Source organism: Balaenoptera ricei, chromosome 9, assembly GCF_028023285.1.
Source record: "Balaenoptera ricei isolate mBalRic1 chromosome 9, mBalRic1.hap2, whole genome shotgun sequence".
NCBI lineage: Eukaryota > Metazoa > Chordata > Mammalia > Artiodactyla > Balaenopteridae > Balaenoptera > Balaenoptera ricei.
In genome coordinates this window covers 111,201,763-111,221,267 of record NC_082647.1, presented here as the reverse complement: position 1 = coordinate 111,221,267, position 19,505 = coordinate 111,201,763, and the positions used below count along the sequence as shown (strand labels likewise).

The following is a 19,505-nucleotide window of genomic DNA, read 5'->3' as shown; positions in this document are numbered from 1 at the left end:
GGCCTAGCTGCTCTGCGGCATGCGGGATCTTCCCAGACCAGGGCTTGAACCCGTGTCCCCTGCATTGGCAGGCAGATTCTCAACCACTGCGTCACCAGGGAAGCCCCCATTTTTTTTAATATTCCTTCAGAGAACGAGTAGATACTTTCTACCAATTAATTCTTAAAATAATTCTTTTTAAAAGTTAAAAAAAAATATTTATGTCCTGGTATATTGATTTCAAAACTCACTTTTTCCTGTGTCCACACCCTCTGCAATGTTACCTTGTAGCTCCTACCATTAAACTGTGGGATCTACTCTCCACCCTTTGAATCTGGATGGGGCTTGTAACTTGCTTTGGTGAGTAGAAGTAAAAGCAAAAGTGGTCTGTGTTGTTCTGAGTCTATGCCTCAAGGGGCCTTGGACTTCTCTCCCAGAGCCCTGCCTCTTCCAGGGAAAAGGCCCATTGTAGCCGGCTAAGTGGTTAGCCATATATGGCAAGTTGCCCCCATCATCCCAAATGACATCCAGCCAACTCCTAGATGTGTGAATGCACCTACTAATCCTAGAAACAAGGCCTAGACTCTCTCACTCACCAACAGGACCCATGAACTGAATAAATGCTTTTGTTTTAAGCCATGACATTTGGGATAGTTCCTTTTGCTGCCCCTTGAGATGTTAGTTAACTGATAATGATGATATGTTTATCTCCCTTTTTAGATTCATAGTTTTTTATAGATACCATAATGAAACGCTTTGGGGTAAGAATTCTAAAAAAGGTGTTTCTTTCTTCATGTCCCATGTCCCATTGGTCCCACAGTCATAAGAATGGATTCTTCTTGGACCTCGTCTTTATTTACCTGCCTGCTTCTTCTCCTGCCATTGGCCACAGGAGTCAGGTGGGCTGTCATGGCATTTGGAGGATACGCCTTTCAATTTTTTTCAATGAGAAAAGACATCCCATGCTCAAGACCTTCTATCCTAGAATATTTCCCATACTCACATGCTTTCTGTTGGTACATTTGCACCTCAACTTCATATAGCCATTTCTAGCTATTGATGATCTCTGGAGAACAAAGTGGGTTCATATAAAATAATAACTTTAAACCTGTCTTCTGCTCCCACCTCTGGTCTTTCACATTTGGGATTCCACTGGGGTTTCCTCTCAAAATTCATCAGGAAAATTTAACCCTGTGGTCCCATCTGTGCCACCTGGGAGGAAATACATTGATGTTTAGCATTCCTTTTCCTCATTTCAGCCCTTGGCAAGCTCCTTCCTCTTTCTGATATTCTTTCTTCATTTCAATTGTTTTGTGTTAGGGGGGAAGAGGAAAACTGGGTATAGTCATACCCAGGTCACCATCTTTTGCAGAAACAACTTATATTTGGAGTTTTGTAAGTGAGCTTCTTGAGTAATGAGATCCCTTGTGGTCCCAATCTCTGTTTCTGGGAGAGAAATGGACGCAGGGTGATGTTGCCAGTCTCCCCCGCCCCCTGGAGCCCATGGTGAGGGGTAAGCTTAAGACTGGACTCTGCATTGGATCCAACCACATCAGAATCCCTGCCTGGGACCATGATCTGTAGCCTGCAGTCTGCAGTCTCAGCCTGGGCTGGCATTTTTTGTTGTTTGCATAAAAAATACATAAAATGTAACCATCAAATTTTCCACCATTTGATGTGGGATCCTTCCAAAATCTATTCAATTAAAAAAAAAAAAAAAACTATTCTAAGGAAGGAGAGAAGAAAAGAATAATCAGATGCACAGAAAGAAGCAGAGGTAACAAGAAGAAAGAAGAAGCTGTCTGGGTTCTTTGTGGCCTTTCAGCTGTCAGTGCGCTGAGATACACATCTATTATTGTAACAAATCCATCCATTTTGCATTTCCAGGCCTGAGTTGGGTTAACAAAGAGTCCAAATATATGTTCCAAGTGTCATCTCTACTTAGTTAGTATCAGGTTTCCCTGTGCTCAGTCTGGCAGTTATGATGCCTGCTCTCTCTGCTCTGGAACTTTCTGAGGACTGAAGGATCCAGAAAATATTAATGCAGTGAAACACCATAACTCACTGTGAAATATCACTCGAAGGCTTAAAACATTGTGATCATTCATAAAATAATTACATCCATGAAAAGTCAATACCTCCCTGAAGACTTTCATGGCTCCAAGATTTATATGTTTCCCATATTACACGAGCAAAGTCAACCCACCCACAGAGCAGAGTAAGTCCAGAAGGGCCCAGGGGAGAAATAAGGTTTCAAGCACACTCTGCATTTCTATTAGCCTTTCAGCTCACCATCTCTACAAGATGGATATACAGTAAAGTGAAACATCTACATTATTAGAATGGTGTTTCATAACTTGCAGGTTGAAGTATACCTTCAGATTCTTTGAGACGTGGGTGGGAACACTTCTGATTCCTGGACTGAAAAATTTTCTCTGAGAAAAATAGGCTGAAGTCTGCATTTCATGCCTTTATTTTATTCCACTATCTCAGCATCTGCTTACTACAAGTGATGTGGTCTGTGTAATTGTCTTATTTAATTCTTTTTTTTGGCCACACCATGTGGCATGCATGATCTTAGTATCCTGACCAGAGATTGAAACTCTGCCACCTGCAGAGGGAGCGTGGAGTCTTAACCACTGGACTGCCAGGGAAGTCCCTGTTTTATTTAATTCTTAAGCCATATTTTTTCCTTTCTTCTCCATCTATCTTCCCCAGATCCTTTGGAACTGCAGAGTCCTTGCCACTGAATTCGATAAATATTATAATTGTTAAGTTAAAACCTCTCTAAGCCACCATATCCCAATTTGGACATTGGAAATGATCATATTTGCCCTACTGGACTGTTAAAAGGATCGAATGAGCTTTATGGAAATAGGATTGTCAAATTCTGCAAGTCAGTTTCTCTCTCCCTTCAATTGTGGGAAGCTTTTCCGACCACTGTGGGGGTGTCAATTCCAGGCCAAGTTTCTCTGCTGGTTGTGTGGACCCCAGTTACCACAGCCCAGCTGAGCACCTATGATGTTTCCTGAAGCAGCCCATGTTGGACACCGTACTTTCAGATTCAGTTAAAGGGTGATGGGTGATGGGTAGGTTCTTTATGAGATGAACTAGAGGTCAGACTAGTGAGCAACATTTTATTTTAGTTAAACTAGTGGAAGGTTGGTCTGGCTGTTCTGAATTGTGTTTTGACCTTTTGTCTTGGGGACTTGGGGGACCCACATCTTAGGTTAGTGTCTTGCGTAAATGGAAGCTTTGCTTAATGCCTAATTGTGGAGAGGAGTGAACTTGTGTTTGTGGCTTCCTAAAATCTTATTTAGCTATATGTGCACTGTGACATCAGGATTTCTTTGCAGGAATAACTTACTTTCTTGTCCTTTTCTCTGAACTATGAACTCAACTAGTCACAAAAGCTTACATGGTATTTTACTGAAGACTCCTTTCAAGGTGGATACAACTTAGAAAGTTTATCATTAAACTGGAGAATTGTGTTCACCATCTGAAGAATCTCAACCCCTTTCAGCAAAAGCCTGCTCTGTAAGTTCTCCAGATCCTGCTCAACTCTCCAGGCAGGAAGCTGCATCGAAAGGAAATCAAGCCTCTTGTGGATGGACGGCAGGTGGAAGGGTGGTCCTCTCTGTGGCCTGGTTTCATCGTGGCCACTGCTCTCATCCGGCTCAGCGAGAGAACACTGGGCATGGGGTGGGCCTTGTTTATAAGTTACAATCAGTGGCTTGGCAAAGGGTCCCAGGGGTCAGCCACTAAAAACACCAATTTGAACACTGCATTATTACAATCATTATTGATGTTTTCACTTAATGTTTATATAACATTGGCTAAGCCTTTCGCCCTTTACAAAGCATAAAGCTTGACAGTGCCATTTATTATCCTATCTAAGTAAAGAACTCTTTTCTAAATAGAAATGCAACTTCATTTTAACCTAAAGGCCAATCTCATCACTGAGGCAGAATTATAAATGAGGCCATCTTAAAAGAGAAAATAATCAACTATTAATTATTTATAGTACTTAATGATGCATGAAATTTGTCACATTTCCAAGTGCATTTTTAGCTAAATATGCACAGATGATAAAAGCCCTGGAATCTAAAGCAGCAATTAATTTCAAACCAAAATGTGTTTGAAATTTAGCACTCTACACTTGCGTTTTTCAAAACCTAAAGATTCAGAAGAATCTATGCCTTGCCTTCACCATTTTATTTATAGCTGAGAGTTTCAATAAAATGCACCTGTTTATATTCGAAAGGAAATAGCATATTCTTGCAAAAGCTTTAGAATTTCAAAATAAATTTAAGTCAATATCGTTTGAAAGCAGCTGAGTTAGATTTGGGAACATTATGTTCAACTCTCAGTAACAAGATTAGAATAAATGCTAGTAAAATATGGAAAAGAATGAGGTCACTAAGTTGAAATATTGTACTCTGCGAGTTAGGAGAAAAGTAGATATTTGAAAACACAATTAACCTTCGCAAAGGAAAAAACACCACATTCACATTAGGGAATGGGCAAACTTAACTAATGAAAATTTATAGCCCTGTAATGTTGGCAAAGAAAAAATCTCTCTCATTTAAAATGTCAGAATAGTCTCAGATCTCCTGTTAAGCAATTTGTTAAACTTTCCATGGTAATAAATATTAGATTTGATCATTGAAAAAAGCTCAAGTAGAATGAGAATGCTGAAGGGCACTTGCGAAGTGTCTGTTTTTAAATTTCAAACATCTGTTTGTTGATTAAATTATTTATTCATCTTTAATCACTCCTTCAGTAAACAGAATGTCTCCTAGGTGCCAAGGTGTTGAATTAGACTCTCCTGATACTAAAAATAGTGTCCTCAAGGTCCTCACAGTCTTGAAGGTAAGACTCCTGTAGGCAAATAATCTAAGTGACGTGTTAAGTCAGTCGCGTGACATTGACTACTAGCTGCTTCCTGTATCAGTTACACATTCTTCAGTTAAGATAACCACGCTTTTACTCTGGTACAAAATCAGTCCCATCTTCTCCCAGACTCAGTTGCTGCTGGTGTGACCATGGAAAAGGTTTTGCCGGATAAACGTTAGGGAAAACGTGTAAGAATTCTTGGAAATTGCCATAAAGGTATAAGGCGATGTCCTTCCTGCTCAGAGGAATGCAGTCATGATGGCTGAGCACCCACAGCCATCTTGGGCTATGAAGTCACCTTGGAAACCCATGCCATGTTCTGGGATGATGGAGCAGAAAGACAGAAGAACTCTGAGCCACTGCTGATTGTGGAACCTCCAAAACAACCCTGGGCAGATCATCAATGAACTTTGTTTTGTGAAATACAGAAACATACTTCTACCTTATTTTGAGGTATCATGTTGTAGAAAACTGAACCCAGCACTGATGTGATGGTATATTCAATCATAATAAACTGAAATCTTATAATGTACCCTCATTATGATTTCAGTGCACAGGAAAGATAATAGCAAAGAAAGCAGTCTTTGCTTGCTTTATATGCCATGGAGAAATAGAACAAATAAATAAAGATAACAATGCTAAAAAAATATAATAGTGAGATACATTCTCTGAAGAAATTATAGTGGTGTCTACAGACTCGGGGCACTAATTCAGAGGAAGACATGAGAAAAGCTTTCATTGTGGAGTCATGACTGAGCAGAATTTTAATTAAGGACTATTTTGGAGGCTGCTGTTGGGGAGAGGAATAATCCAGGCAGAGAGGGCAGCGTAGATGAAGGCAGAGAGACACAGGAGAGTAGTGCATTTTCTGGGGTATGTAAACGCTTTACTTTATGTTTGAGGTAGAGGGTAGCTGGGGTTGTGCTGTGAGTTTGGGGAAAGAGGCTGGAGTGAGAACAAGATACAAGGGATACATCCCACGAGGTCCTGCTACTTTTCTTTTGATTCCAGAACTCTTATAGTTACAGGAAGGTCATGGAGATGCTTGGAAAATTTGGCATCAGAGTGAGATTAAAGAGCTATTCTTTAGATTCACAGAATGAAATGTGCTTTGGAACAATCCTTTTGAAGGATTTTTTTTGTTTTGAATAAAACATTGAGAAGTTTTTCAATTGTTCCATAATGATAACAACAGACACTTGTGTGGTGCTTCTCTGTGCCAGGCACTGCCAGGCACTTACAAGCACTTTGTACTTAGTAGTTAACCTCATTCTAAAAACACTGCTGTAGACTATAGGCTAGGTGCTGTTGTTAACCCCATTTCACAGATGTGGACACTGAGCTCAGAAAGGAAAATGAAGAGCTAGGACTTGAGTCTGAAGCAGATTCCTGTCTCCCTTTAGAGTTAGGTGATAGTCAAGCAAGAAGACTTACATTTGGATAGCACCTGAGATTTTGGAAGGTGAATTTGCAGCAACATGGATGGACCTAGAGATGATCATACTAAGTGAAGTATATGCTATCACTTATACATGGAATCTAAAAACATGATACAAACGAACTTATTTACATGACAGAAACAGACTCATAGACATAAAAAACAAACTTATGGTTACCAAAGGGGAAAGGGAGGGTGGGAGGAGGGATAAATTAGGAGTTTGGGATTAACAGAATCACACTACTGTATATAAAATAAACAACAAGGACCTACTGTATAGCACAGGGAACTATAGTCAACATCTTGCAATAACCTATAATGGGCAAGAATCTGAAAACGAATATATATATATATACATACATATATATATATACATATATAAAACTGAATCACTTTGCTGTACACCTGAAACTAACACACCATTGTAAATCAACTATACTTCAATAAAATAAATGTATTTATTTATTTTTTCATGGAAGGGCATTTTATTTTAAATATAGCAGTGTGTACATGTCAATCCCAAACTCCCAATCTATCCCTCACCCCTACCCTTCCCCCTGGTAACCATAAGTTTGTTCTAAGTCTGTAAGTCTGTTTCTGTTTTGTAAATAAGTTCATTTGTAACATTTTTTTTTTTTAGATTCTGCATATAAGCAATATGATATGATATTTGTCTTTCTCTGTCTGACTTACTTCACTCAGTATGATAATTTTAACAAAAGATTTTGGAAGATGAGGGTCATGTTTAATTTTTACTACCATCCTGTGACTTTGTTCTTTCCATCTCCATTCTACAAAGAAGCTGTGCTTCAGAGGGTAGAACTGGGGACCTCAGCCCCAGGCAGGTCTACCGGTCAGATCAGCCATCCACAGTTACCCCTCTATAAAGAATTATTCTCTTCCCAGAATGGACAAAGCTTTGTAGTAAGGTAGCATAAGTCCCCATTTGGTCTCCAAATGGGAGCCAAAAGGCAGCCTTACCAAGGGCAGGCAGCAACCGGCCATTTCCAGAGACCAATCTTGGGCAGCTTCCCAGGAGAGAGCCCAAAGTGGAAGGCCGCTGGGATTTGGGGATCATCCTGCCTTTGCTGGGACGAACAGGAATGTTTTCAGTAAGGTCCTTTTGAGGTTCTTTTCTTGGGGTCAACTCTCTATTTTCCTGGTAATCCTTTGGAAATTCTGCCTGAGTTGGGAGGACTTTGGGGATTTGACCATCTGGTTATGTCAGGAGACATCTGTGCTTGCAAAATAACTATTATCTATCTTCCACTTGAAAGTAACTTATTTTAAGGTGCAAGTAGAGATTTTCAGTTGCATTATTAAAACCACTCTGGAAAGGGAAATTTATTAATCATTTATCAGTTAGAGGCAAATCACTTAATATTTAACATTATTTAAATGAAAGTGTTTAAACATAGTTTTCTTTTCCCCCTTGATTGTTAAGCTGGTGCTGAAGCAATTCCAAAGTTTATGACAAGTTTTCCCACTAAGCTGGAGTCTGTATGAGCCTCTGGGGACCAACAGCTTCTCATCAAAACGGTGAGCCCTGGCAGGTCATTTGTAATTAAGTATCCACAGGGGCCAGGCAGCTCATTCTAGGGAAAGAAGAGTCAGGGTCAACAGGAGTGGGGAGTGGGGGTGGGTGGAGCTAATTGGAACTGCAGGATCTCAGAGCAGAACATCTGGGGTCATCTGATGTGTCACCTGTATGTCACCTTCCTGGCCTCCTGAAAGAGAGAGTGGATGGGACTCTGGAGTTGCCTTTGAGCCCTAATCTCCGGTGGCTGTTGGAGGACTTATCTGTTCCTTCAGCACACGTTACTGACCGCCAACGATACGTCAGAAGCTGTTCTGGGCACTGAGAACACAAGGTCCATGAACGCTAGTCTCCATCATCAAGGAAATGAACGCATAATTTCAGAGTAGACAAGTAGCAGGAGGGAAGGAACACATGGTATGTGCTAGACGGTGACTTATGGCGGGAAAGGGGGTGGGCACTGGGGTTTCCCAGCCTGGGTTCCCCAGAGAAGGTGCCCAGGAGTAAGGAGCAGGTACTGCCTCTTTATTTAAGGAGGTCAGTCCCGCGGAGGTGAGAGTGAAGCGAGGAGGAGGTGGCAGAGGATTGGGGACCCCTCCAGGGGAGAACCCTGGGAAAGCCTGTCCACCACTGCCCTCTCCCATGAGTTACACCCTAGGAGAGGCTTAACCCGTGTGCTTGCGAGCTTGCACACGCGGGTGCAGAGCTGGGTGCTCAGGGGCTGCCGGCGGTCTAAGCAGGAGCCGGGTGAGCTGCGGTCACGATCCTCCAGGGACGGCCTGGTGCATGCGCAGAGGCCCGAGGGGTTGCTGCACGGCTGGGTGTACCCCACACCGCTCCCCAGTCTGCTGGTGGCCTCCAGGACAGCTGGTGCCGGTAATGCCACTCAGGCCTCCATTTTTGCGAAGAGTCCTCACTTCTTTCCTGAAAGGAGAGGTGGCAGGCAATCAGTTGCTTTGTTCTTGGTTGGCCACCGTAGCTGCAATGATCCTGCGATGACCTATTTCCTGTTACTGCTGGGCAAGGAAGCTCCGAAAGATATTCCCATCGTTCAGTCCTTTCAGTGACTTCCCCAGCCCTTCCTGTCACTGATCTTTGACCTGTGCTCCTTTCTTGTCTCTCACCAACTAGCCATGACTTTAATCGCTGCCCAGGACTCTGTATTTACAGAGCTTAGCCCGATTCATGTGAACCTCTCTGGACACTGTCTCTGGGAGGATTGCCCTTAGCTTTAGGGCCACCGCTGAGCATGGTTTTAATGTGTCAGTGTCCATCTTCCACTGACACCAACGTATTATGTCAAGACATCTGTGAGTAGGTCAGGTGGGCATTGAAAATCTCCCCAGATAAGTGTCTGTTGAAGCAGAGGTGTCAGTGCAAAAGAAGGAGATACCCTGGGCCTCTGGACTACCTGTTAATGAAATTTACTTATTATTCCTGGACTTGCATGGACCTTATTCCAAATACAACATTTTCATGAAACAGTGCATTGCTACGTCCACTTGCCTGTATGGCTCAGTTTCTTTGAAGAGACTTAGATATTGGTGGGCAGCTATGATCACACAGTCCCTGGAAGGTCAGGTTCCACTGGAATGTCTTCATCCTTTACTCAATGCCATGTTAAGACAGATCTAGAATGTCCTCTTCTTTTGTTATAGGTTGATATTGTGTCCCAGTTTCAAGGAGCCATTCCAGTGGTGCAATAAGATCAGTGCCAGGGGTCCTGGTTGGAACTTTGAATTCCACGTCCTGAGTGATATATCACATGCCATTATATTCTCCTGATCCAGATTTATGTTCTGATTTCTCCACACAAGTACATGAGCCTCAAAATTCACTTTCACATATGCTTCTCTAGGGGTGAAATGTCTTTGTCATTTAAGCTACTTCCTCCAGCAGTGGGTTATGCTGAGACTTGACTCTGGTTTTCATCCTGAAGGTGACATGGGGTGATGTATTAATTATCTATCACTGCATAACAAATGACCTCCCAAATTTAGTGGCTTAAAGCAATACATGCCTATTATCTTATTGAGTTTTTTGTCAATCAGGAATCAAGTCATGCTTAGCTGAGTGACTCTGATTCAGAGTTTCTCAAAAGGCGTGATTTAGGTGCTGGCTAGGGCTGTGGTCTCTTGTGAGGGCTTGTGTGGGGAGGGTCCTATTTCAAGCTCACTTGTGTGTTTGTCAGCAGGATTCAGGTCACCCCTGTTGTTGGCCAGAGGGTCTTATTTCCCTGCTGGATGTTTGCTGGTGGCCTCCCTCAGGTACTTGCCTTGTGCGCCCCTCCATGGGGCACCTCATGACATGGCACCTGCCCTTCCTCAGAGTGAGAGAGGCCAGTCCAAGATGACCCAACCTCACAAGGAACATCTATCACTTTTGCCATATTCTCTTCCTTGGAAGCTAGACACTGGCTCCAGCCCACACCCAAGGACACGTTATCACACGAATGAGAGTACTGGGAGGTGAGGATTAGAGACAACAGAAAGATGTGATTCTTTCATCCCATCCTGAACATGAGAGTCTTCAAGCATCCATGGTTCTAACAAGTCAGCAGTGCGAAGAGAGTCAATTACTTTGAGAGTCAGGGTTCATTAGCTCACTTCCCTGTTTTAATGGGTCTAATTGTGTACACTCTAGGACAAAGTCCAATATTCTGGGTTTGCCCCAGACAGTTTCCTGTTTAAATGCATTTGCTTCTTTAAGTCACAGAACAAATGACACAGAGGATGGAGGCCACATTATGAATTCAATGGGTCCTGGGCACTTTTGCCTTGTTAGAGCACTACTGTATACACACACATATGCACACACACACACACACACACACAGAGACAAATGCACTATCTATCTATCTATTGTATATGTGTTTGTTATAACTGTTTTATGGCGGGAGTTGTTTACTATTTGATACATTCCCATCCCTTCTTTGCATTCTAACTCACTGTATGGCTCAGACCCACTGCCCCTCTCAACTTCACTATTTCAAAAGTCCATTCATTAGTGTCCCTAACCGCAGTCTCTATTACCTCAATCTTGATAAACTGTGAGGTCCATGAGGCAGAGATCGTGTTTGTTTTATTTATTTCTGTAAATCCAGCCCTTACCATAGCAAGTGCACAATGTATGTTTGCTGGAAGAATCCCTGAGTGAATAGATTCTTTCTATGCTCCCCTCTGCTTACAGGTTTGTTGCATAAAAACCACTTCTGATAGTGTCACTTCCTCTCTGAAAATAATCACAATGGTTCCTCGTTACCCATAGAACTTAGCCCTAATTCCTTATTAGGACCTGCAATACTATTCTCACTCTGACCTCTATTATTTTGCCCAATTCTCCTGCAACAAGGCTCTGTGAACCTTAGCCCTCACTGACCCATCTTGGAGGTAATGGATGGATATCTTTAAGGATTTGGGAGGGATGTTGTAATTACAGTAGTTAACACCTCTTTGGGTATTTATAATTTACTGCAAAAGGTGTTGAGGATGTGGGGAATTTGCCCAGTAAGTCAACACAGGTAGTAATAGGAGGAAACAGAATATAAACCCAAGCGGTGTGATTCCAGTCCCCAGCCTAAGATACTACATCAAAAGGTCTTGTTCTTGACAATTTTCATAAAGCTCAAAATTCGCAGGCTGGTCACCAAACTTATATGTTCTTAATGCTTATTCAAGCCACTAAAATACGGACTTTGATCATCGTCGTTTTATTGCTGGAGATACTCTTCGTTGTCGGTACTCCTGAGTATGAATCCCCATGTGGGCATTCAAAGCTGCCCATGATCTGGCTGCTTTTGTGCTTGTCCATCTCCACTTCCTCTGTTTCCCCTCAAATGCTCTCCTGCTTGAGGCAAACCAAGCAAATGTGCTGTAGCTGCTCCAGCCCTCTCCCTTCCCTATCACATCCTCCCGTGGTACAACTTGACCAGCTCCCCAGGGCCCACCTTCAGTGCTATATCCCCTAGAAAACTTCCTCAGCACGCCCTTCCCCACCTCCCCTTAGAAATAGTCGGTGAAATGTTATCCATTTAGTTAATTTTTCACATTCTCTGTTTTATTTATTCAAATGCATCAATAAATATTTCCTATTTGGATGAAAGCTATGTGAAGTCAAGGACGATAAGAACTCCAACCTGCAGGACAGAAGGCACATCAAATTGAAGGGGTTTGGACCCTCCCTGGTTCCCTGCAGGTCCTGCTATTGCTTTGCTCTCTGTTCACAGGAAAGCTTCCCACCTGAGTGTCTATACTTCCTTAATTCATATTGCTTCTTCTACCTATTAAAATTTCTTCCATTTATCCCAAACTATTTTTGTCCAAAACACAGTGGCTTTTACTTTCTTAAGCCAAAGACCACTTCTCTTTGCAAATTGTATTCAACCTCTTACCAGCATTTGAAGCAACTGCCTACACTTTCCATCCTGAAGTGCAGTCTGGTTTCAGCTTGGGTAATGCCACGTTCTCTTTGGGCTTTCTTCCTGCCAAATTAGATGTTCCTTTTTTTGGTGTCCTTTGCTTGTTGCTTCTCCTGGAGTCCCAGGGATCAGTTCAAAATCATATTCTCTGCTATATCCACACTCTTTTCTAAGTTGACTTCATCCAATCCGGTGACACTAAGCAATGAAGACGAGAGCTATATTATTCTAAACACACAAGACCACACTCCATCAGTAAAATCTAGGAAACTTTTCTAAGACTTGAGCCATGGTCTCTGCTTCCTCCTGAGAAGTGTAACCTGAATGATTCAGAAAGCCGTGCTCTCTATAATTCAGGAAATAAAGTTCCTATTTGATGGCAGACCTAGATAGATCTAATTGGAGAAATAAATGGCATGTGATACTTGTCTCTGTGAGCTATACCAACAGAGCATGACATATTTGTCCTCCTGGGTTTCCCCAGGGTCCCTTGTCCACAGAATGGTCTGTGAGTTCCTCCTGACAACAGCCCAACTCCCTGAAGCTCCACACTTGGCACATCCCCAAAAAAATCTGCTTTAGACAAATGACTGGACTTTCTAGATCATGCAAATTAAATAAAATGTTCTTTGCATTTATAGCATTTTCACAACTTCTAAAAGTTATGTGATTGCCTGTGCGGAGCTGATCATACTTACCCTCTTCAGGAATATAACTGTCAGTTCACCCAGCACTTGGGCTTATTAAGCAGATTATCATTGCAATTTTAAAGCTAACTATTAGCATGTGTTTAGGAGAGATTGTTATGTTTTACAATATTAAGCAAGAGAAATGAATTCATAATTGCAAATTAAACTATCCTTTAAGGAATTTGTTAATTTAATAAAGATCTATTGCTACATAAGGATGAGGATTTTTTGAGGAATTAAGTAAAACAAAGAATATTTTACAGATTTTTAATTGCCAGTTTAATCAATTATTATTTTTATTTATTTATTTATTTTTGGCTGCACTGCACGGCATGTGGGATCTTAGTTACCCGACCCGGGATCGAACTCACACCCCCTGCAGTGGAAGCGTGGAGTCTTAACTGCTGGACCGCCAGGGAAGTCCTTAATCAATTATTTTAAACATATTCCATCTCAGAATTCTCCGAAGACTTCATGTTTATCCTATTCCCATGGATTAGAGAGAAAGCCTTTAAGGCAAAGTCAGGGAATGATATTCCAAGGTCCAAAAAAGAAAGTAAAAGAATGCCAGATGCCCTTCATTTCAACAGGAAATATTCATCTGGCATTTGTGGGTATAGAGTATGCAAATCCAGGTGCCACCTGTCACCTGTGAGTAGAGCTGTTGTGGCCAGGGCGGAGGGTGATGTAGGCACTTCGCTCAATCAGTCACCTGTGGTAGTTCCTCTTGCAATGAATACTGGAGTCTTGTGGTGTAAACCGAGAGCTTGCTGGTTACTGTTTCTGTTGAAGGATTTTAGTTGTGATGAGGAAGCGGTCTGGAAAAGGTGTGGGATTTGGAATTAGATGAGTTGTTTGGATCTTAGCTCTACATTAACATTTTAATCTTTCCCCCAATCTTAAATTTCTCTGAGCCAGAATTTTCTCTAGTATGAAATAGGGATGTAGCACCATGAGTGGGTCCCTGGTGCGGTGTGAGGTGCAGGAATAGAGCGTGAGAGGAAAAAACAGCTTGCCCTGTACCACAGTAGTTAGAGAATGCCTGACTAATCAAGAATGAGCAGACCGAAGTGGAGAGAGGGTTGGACTCGGTCGTGAAAGCACTGAAGGACACCCACTAATTTACACCGCCTTGAGCATGTTTTAATCTTTGCAAAAGCGGGGAGATTACTGTTTCTCAAACCCTTTCATTCAAATACCTAAGGCCATAGAGGAATGAATGGATGATAGAAGATGTCCTACTAAATTAACCAAAGCAAATTCAGACTTCTTTGAAATGTTTTGATTAACTAATATGCATTTGGCATTCTAATTCATAATATATACATTATTTAAAATATAAGATGATTTTTAAGTTAGTTGCAAACAAAATTACTTGACTTCCTGCCCCACAAACTTTGGGGAAAATGGATATTTCACAGAGATTTTCCTTATCACTTTTCAGATGCCCCCGCCCTCCTGCCCCACCGGCACACAACCATGTGTCCACGGGGTTTATATTTTTAAGTTTAAGAAACACTATTTGAGATGATTTCTACGTTCCTTCTCAGCTCTAAATTCTGCTCACATCATGAATGGAGAAAACGTTAAAATGAAACCTACTGGAAGATTAATGCATTTGTGGAAAGGTGTAATTGAAAGGATCACTTAAGCAGGAAAAGAAAGTGGATAGGGAATAATTAACATCAACAAATTACATCCTTCCTATGGTCCATCTGAGGAATATTCCTGCAAGTCTGATTACAATTAATACTTCCTGATGAAGTAACACATGACTGCATTTTTGTTTTGTTTTGTTTTGTTGCCAATAAACCCCAGGAAGATAGATAATCTTTTTTTTAAAGCATTTGATAAATTGATTTTAAAAAATAACAATTGAAATGACATCAGTGATTAATCACCTGTGCTCCCCCTACAGCTGAGGGGAAAAAAATCTTATGTATAGTTGAGCTCCAAAGGAAAATCAAGACATTATTATCAGGCACCAATTAGCCAGAATAGTGCTGTTGGTCCAGTCGTATAGACACTGACATGTTCAGTGTACCAGTGCAATTAAAATATATACATTTACAATTATCCTGCAAAAAAAAAAAAAAAAACACTCAAGAAGTGAAATAACTATGCATTAAAACAGTTATTCACTCATCCATTCACCCTTTTTGCATCTCTGAAGCCATCACTACAGTCACAAGGACAAATGAATAAAAGAACTTCTAGTAACAAAAAAATCCAAACCTCACCCCCACTTTGTGGGTTATTATGTGTTAAAATGACCACAATAAAAGGGCCATGAGCTACCTGAAATGGCAATGACAAAATGACAACTGAAGCATTTCATTTCAAATAAAACCAAACTCAAACTCATGAAAAAAAAAAATCCGCAACAATATGAGGTTGGTATTACTATGTACAAACTTACAGATACAAATAAATCGCATTTTAGAAATGCTGTTGGCTTAAGTACTAGAAATTAGGTCTGAGGAATTTCTCTCTGAACTCTGCATCTTGAAGATTCCTAAACAAACCAAAAGATATAAACTCTTCATTGCTTTTAGTAATCTATCATCTGAAGAACTTGGGGCTTACTGAATAGAGTTAACACCTGAAACTCACATAAAGAGCCAGAAGTTTCTAGTGAGTCTACAGGTCAACCCCTCCTAACATCTGCAAGCCAGGACAGATGACTAGATTCAAGGTACTAAGGAGCTACTTCACTTCCTGCTTTCTTTGCATAGCTCTGTACCTCTTGTACCATTACAATGATTTCCCTTTGTGGTTTTCTTTAGAGGGTTTGAGCGAAATCAAAGAAAGAGCCCATCTCTACTCTTGGTATTTAAATCAAACCCAAATGTTCTTCAAAAGAATTATTTTTTCCTTCTTTGTTTCCAAGAAAACAGCAACTCTTCTGAAATATCATCTTAGTTCTCCCAGGGTTCCACATCTAGAAAAGAAACAGATGACTGAGGCACAACCCACTCTGGGAGTTGTGGCCCTGTTCCTGACTCCGCAGGAATCTCTATTTCCAGTCCACAGTTTATCCCCAGAACATGGATGCAATGTGAAAACCTTTCCGCACAAGATCTATGGAGAAAAGGGGAAACAAATGGAAACCAGCACCAAAGAATAAGCTGCCTTGGGAAGAATGAGAATGTTCACTCTCCAGGGCCAGCACGAAGTGCAGGAGTGAAGCCAACATCCACCTCAGGCTCTAGCAGGCAACATGGAATATGTCCAGGATAGCTTGATTGAACAGTACTTTCCAGAAATTGTCAAGGACCAAATCTCAGACTTTTCCCTTTCTGTGCTTGTTAAAAGGTTATAGTATAAATGTAAATTATTCTTTTCATCTTAATGATCCATCCCAGGCATTCGTCCACTGGCGAATCGTGTTACATGACAACACGAGAGTATATATACTACTCTTTGTCCTTCTAGACTGAAACAAACATGAACCTTTCTATTCCCCAAATGCTGTCACAAAGCCTATGACTGAAAACCTCTAGTTTTGCTCTGTCAAGGAGTTACTACAAACACCCTCAGCACTTCAGCACAGAAGTTCTATAATTTTGTTCTCTACTTAGGAAAGGCAGTGTCAAGGTCCAGTATACTCTAAATTGTCTTAAAAGTAACCACAGCAAGAACTACAGTCCATATGACCTGTCAACAGACAAGCAGACCACAATTTGTCAAAGCTAAGAGATTCAGCAATTTATATTTTTAGTGCTTGAGTCCTTTATCAGTCTATCCCCAGAGTTAGCTTTTTCTTGGCTGGAGTCCAAAAATACCAACCTATCATCTGGGTAGAAGAGATTCTTATTATTACCATAGATTAGATGAATGTATCTCAGAGAATTTATTGTTTCCATATCATGAGATGGAGCTTCCTTGCCTAGAAACCATCTCTGAATACAAAGTGTCCATTAGTCAGCCTGAGATCCCCCATCAGAGGGATGGGTGCTGTTTGGAATCCATGGGAAGGAGTGGGCTGCAGCTTCCCTGATTGCAGTTTAGGTTGAGAAAGTCATTCTCCTCTGCTGAAATGGCTGGCTGGCATCACCAGTCAACATTAAGTGCTAGGTGTGGTACTGCTGGGCTGGCATGGGTCCCCTGCATCATCCCAATCCATGAAATGTCAATGTCACCAACAGTCTGAAGTAAGTCCTGACTGAAAGGGTGAGACAAAGCCTCGCAACTTCAATTTGCCAGACATCCTTGCAATTATAATATTGAGCCACTTATTAAAAGCTAAGTGGTTTCTGTCCTGTAGAAAAGGGCAGAATGTAATCGTCAGTGTCCCATTGGAAGAGTTGATCAGTTTCCTTGGAACAGTGGGCAATAGTGCGAGGAACATGACCTTGATCAGCTCCATCACATGGCCTGGGGTTAGGACACTCGGATTATCTGTGTCATAGCCTCTTCATCTGCTTGATTTGGATCCTGCATATGGGGACTATCTTTTTCCTTTAGAGAGAAAAATCGTCCACCTTCACCACGCTTCCGTGCCATGGCATGACGGTGCCGAGACTCATGCAGGTATTTCCTTCTTTCCTTTGGAATTTTCCCTTCTGCCTCTAATTTAGCCCGGCCTTGCCCCCTCTTAAGTATATGGTGGTGCTGTTTGGCATTCACATAGGGAGGCTCTTCTTCACGCATCTCTGCCCCAGGGAGAGGGACGCTCTGGATTGCAGGCACAGAGCCAGCACCAGGCACCGTCACGACCACCCCTTCTGAACTGACCACATTGCCTGCCACTGGTAGTGTCACAATGACAGTCCCTTGCCCACTGCTGGTTGTGTTGGCATTGGCTCTGGTCTGGACAATCTGTACTCCTGCCAAACTGGCTGCAGGTTTGGTGATCATGCCTTGCTGGAGAATGGTGCCATCTGCATTAACTGGCTGATAGACGATGATCTGCCCTTCGGCAGTTTGTGCCATTTGCTGCCCGTGAACAGCAATCTGCTGTTGCATCTGCGTCTGGCCAGCGGTGATGGCTCTGTGGGGCTGCTGGATGATGATCTGCTGGGTCTGGCCCTGCTGGCCCTGCACCTGCATAGCCTGCTCACCCTGGATCTGGATCTGTCCAGGTGGGACCAACTGTATCTGCTGCAAACCCTGTGTCCCAGATACAGGTACTTGCATGATGGTTTGACCTGGACCATGATGGGTTGGCCAGTTGATGTGATTGACTGGCCTCCACTGACCTGTACCATTAATGGCTGTCCCTGGACCTGCTGCTGAATCTGTCCAGCCTGTACAACAATCTGATCTGTTGAAATATTGCTGTTTGCTGTATACTGGTCCCTCCAAGTTAGAGTCTTGACCACAGTGAGTTTCACTCTGGAGATCCTAGAAGACTTCAAGATGCACTCCTTGGAAACATGGGGGAGGTACAGCTGTATATAAGCAAAATGTAGATAAATCTTTCCCCAGACTTCTCTCCAGGGCTGCATGAATTCTGAATTCAGGGGCCTTCGTGTCAGGCAAACCCAACACCTCCCGGCCTGGGGCGGCCTGAGAGGCTGTGCCTAAGGGTCGGGGGAATGGGGACGCATCACATCCCCAACTGGCTCTGGCACCCTGTGAGGGTCTGGACCCTGAGATGCCTGCTCCCCAGGGTGCCGTGCCCGCGCAGGGTGGCCCCCTGCAGGCCTTGGCCAGGAGTGCCCCGGGGAGCTCGCAGGCTCCGGCAGGGGCTGTCAGCCGCCCCGCTCGGCTAGGCTCAGCTCGACTCCAAGACAGATAATCTTGAAAGAAATGTAAAAATCACCTCACAGCAAATTCCAACATAAAGAGAAATAAAAATGACCTGGCAGGTAAATATTTTGAAACTAATTCTGTGTCTTATTTATGAATAAATCAAAACTAGTAATTGGATGAGACTGATACATTTGTCAAGGGCCTTTCTGTGTTCTATACCAATTTTCTATTTCCTTAACAATGAATTAGGGAATGGACCAGGCTCTGTGCTATCTGCAAAAGAAAGAGAAATGAAAGTGATGCAGTGCTTGGATATTTTTCTGTTTTGGAAGATAAACCAGGAGACGCTAGGTAAGAGGGCCAGGCTATGGTGGAGAATGCATAGCATGTGACTGAAGCCCTCATTTAGTCTAGATTATTTCACTTAGGGGAGGGGTTGGTTGTTCAAAAAAGAAAGACTATGAGTTGAAATTTGAAAAACAATTTTAGAAGGTAAACACATAGTGAACTATTGTTATGGATAAAAAGCTTTCCAATAACAGGGAAAAGAATGTGCAAATATAAGAAATGTTTTTCAAAAATAATAGAAAGCGTGTTGTTCTTGGTAAAGTCTAACTAAATATGATTGGTATAAAATGCTTGTAAAAAAAAACAATGAGGGGGCTTCCCTGGTGGCGAAATGGTTAAGAATCCTCCTGTGCAGGGGACACGGGTTCGAGCCCTGGTCAGGGAAGATCCCACACGTCGTGGAGCAACTAAGCCCGTGCGCCACAACTATGGAGCCTGCGTTCTAGAGCCCGTGCTCCGCAACAAGAGGAGCCACCACAATGAGAAGCCCGTGCACAGCAAAGA

At 42.3% G+C, this 19,505-nt stretch overlaps 1 pseudogene; it reads right to left on the bottom strand.

The window, feature by feature from the left end:
• Positions 1 to 17,211: 17,211 nt before the first annotated feature.
• Positions 17,212 to 18,251, bottom strand: LOC132371627 (nuclear transcription factor Y subunit alpha-like; annotated as a pseudogene).
• Between the last annotated feature and the right edge of the window lie 1,254 nt (positions 18,252 to 19,505).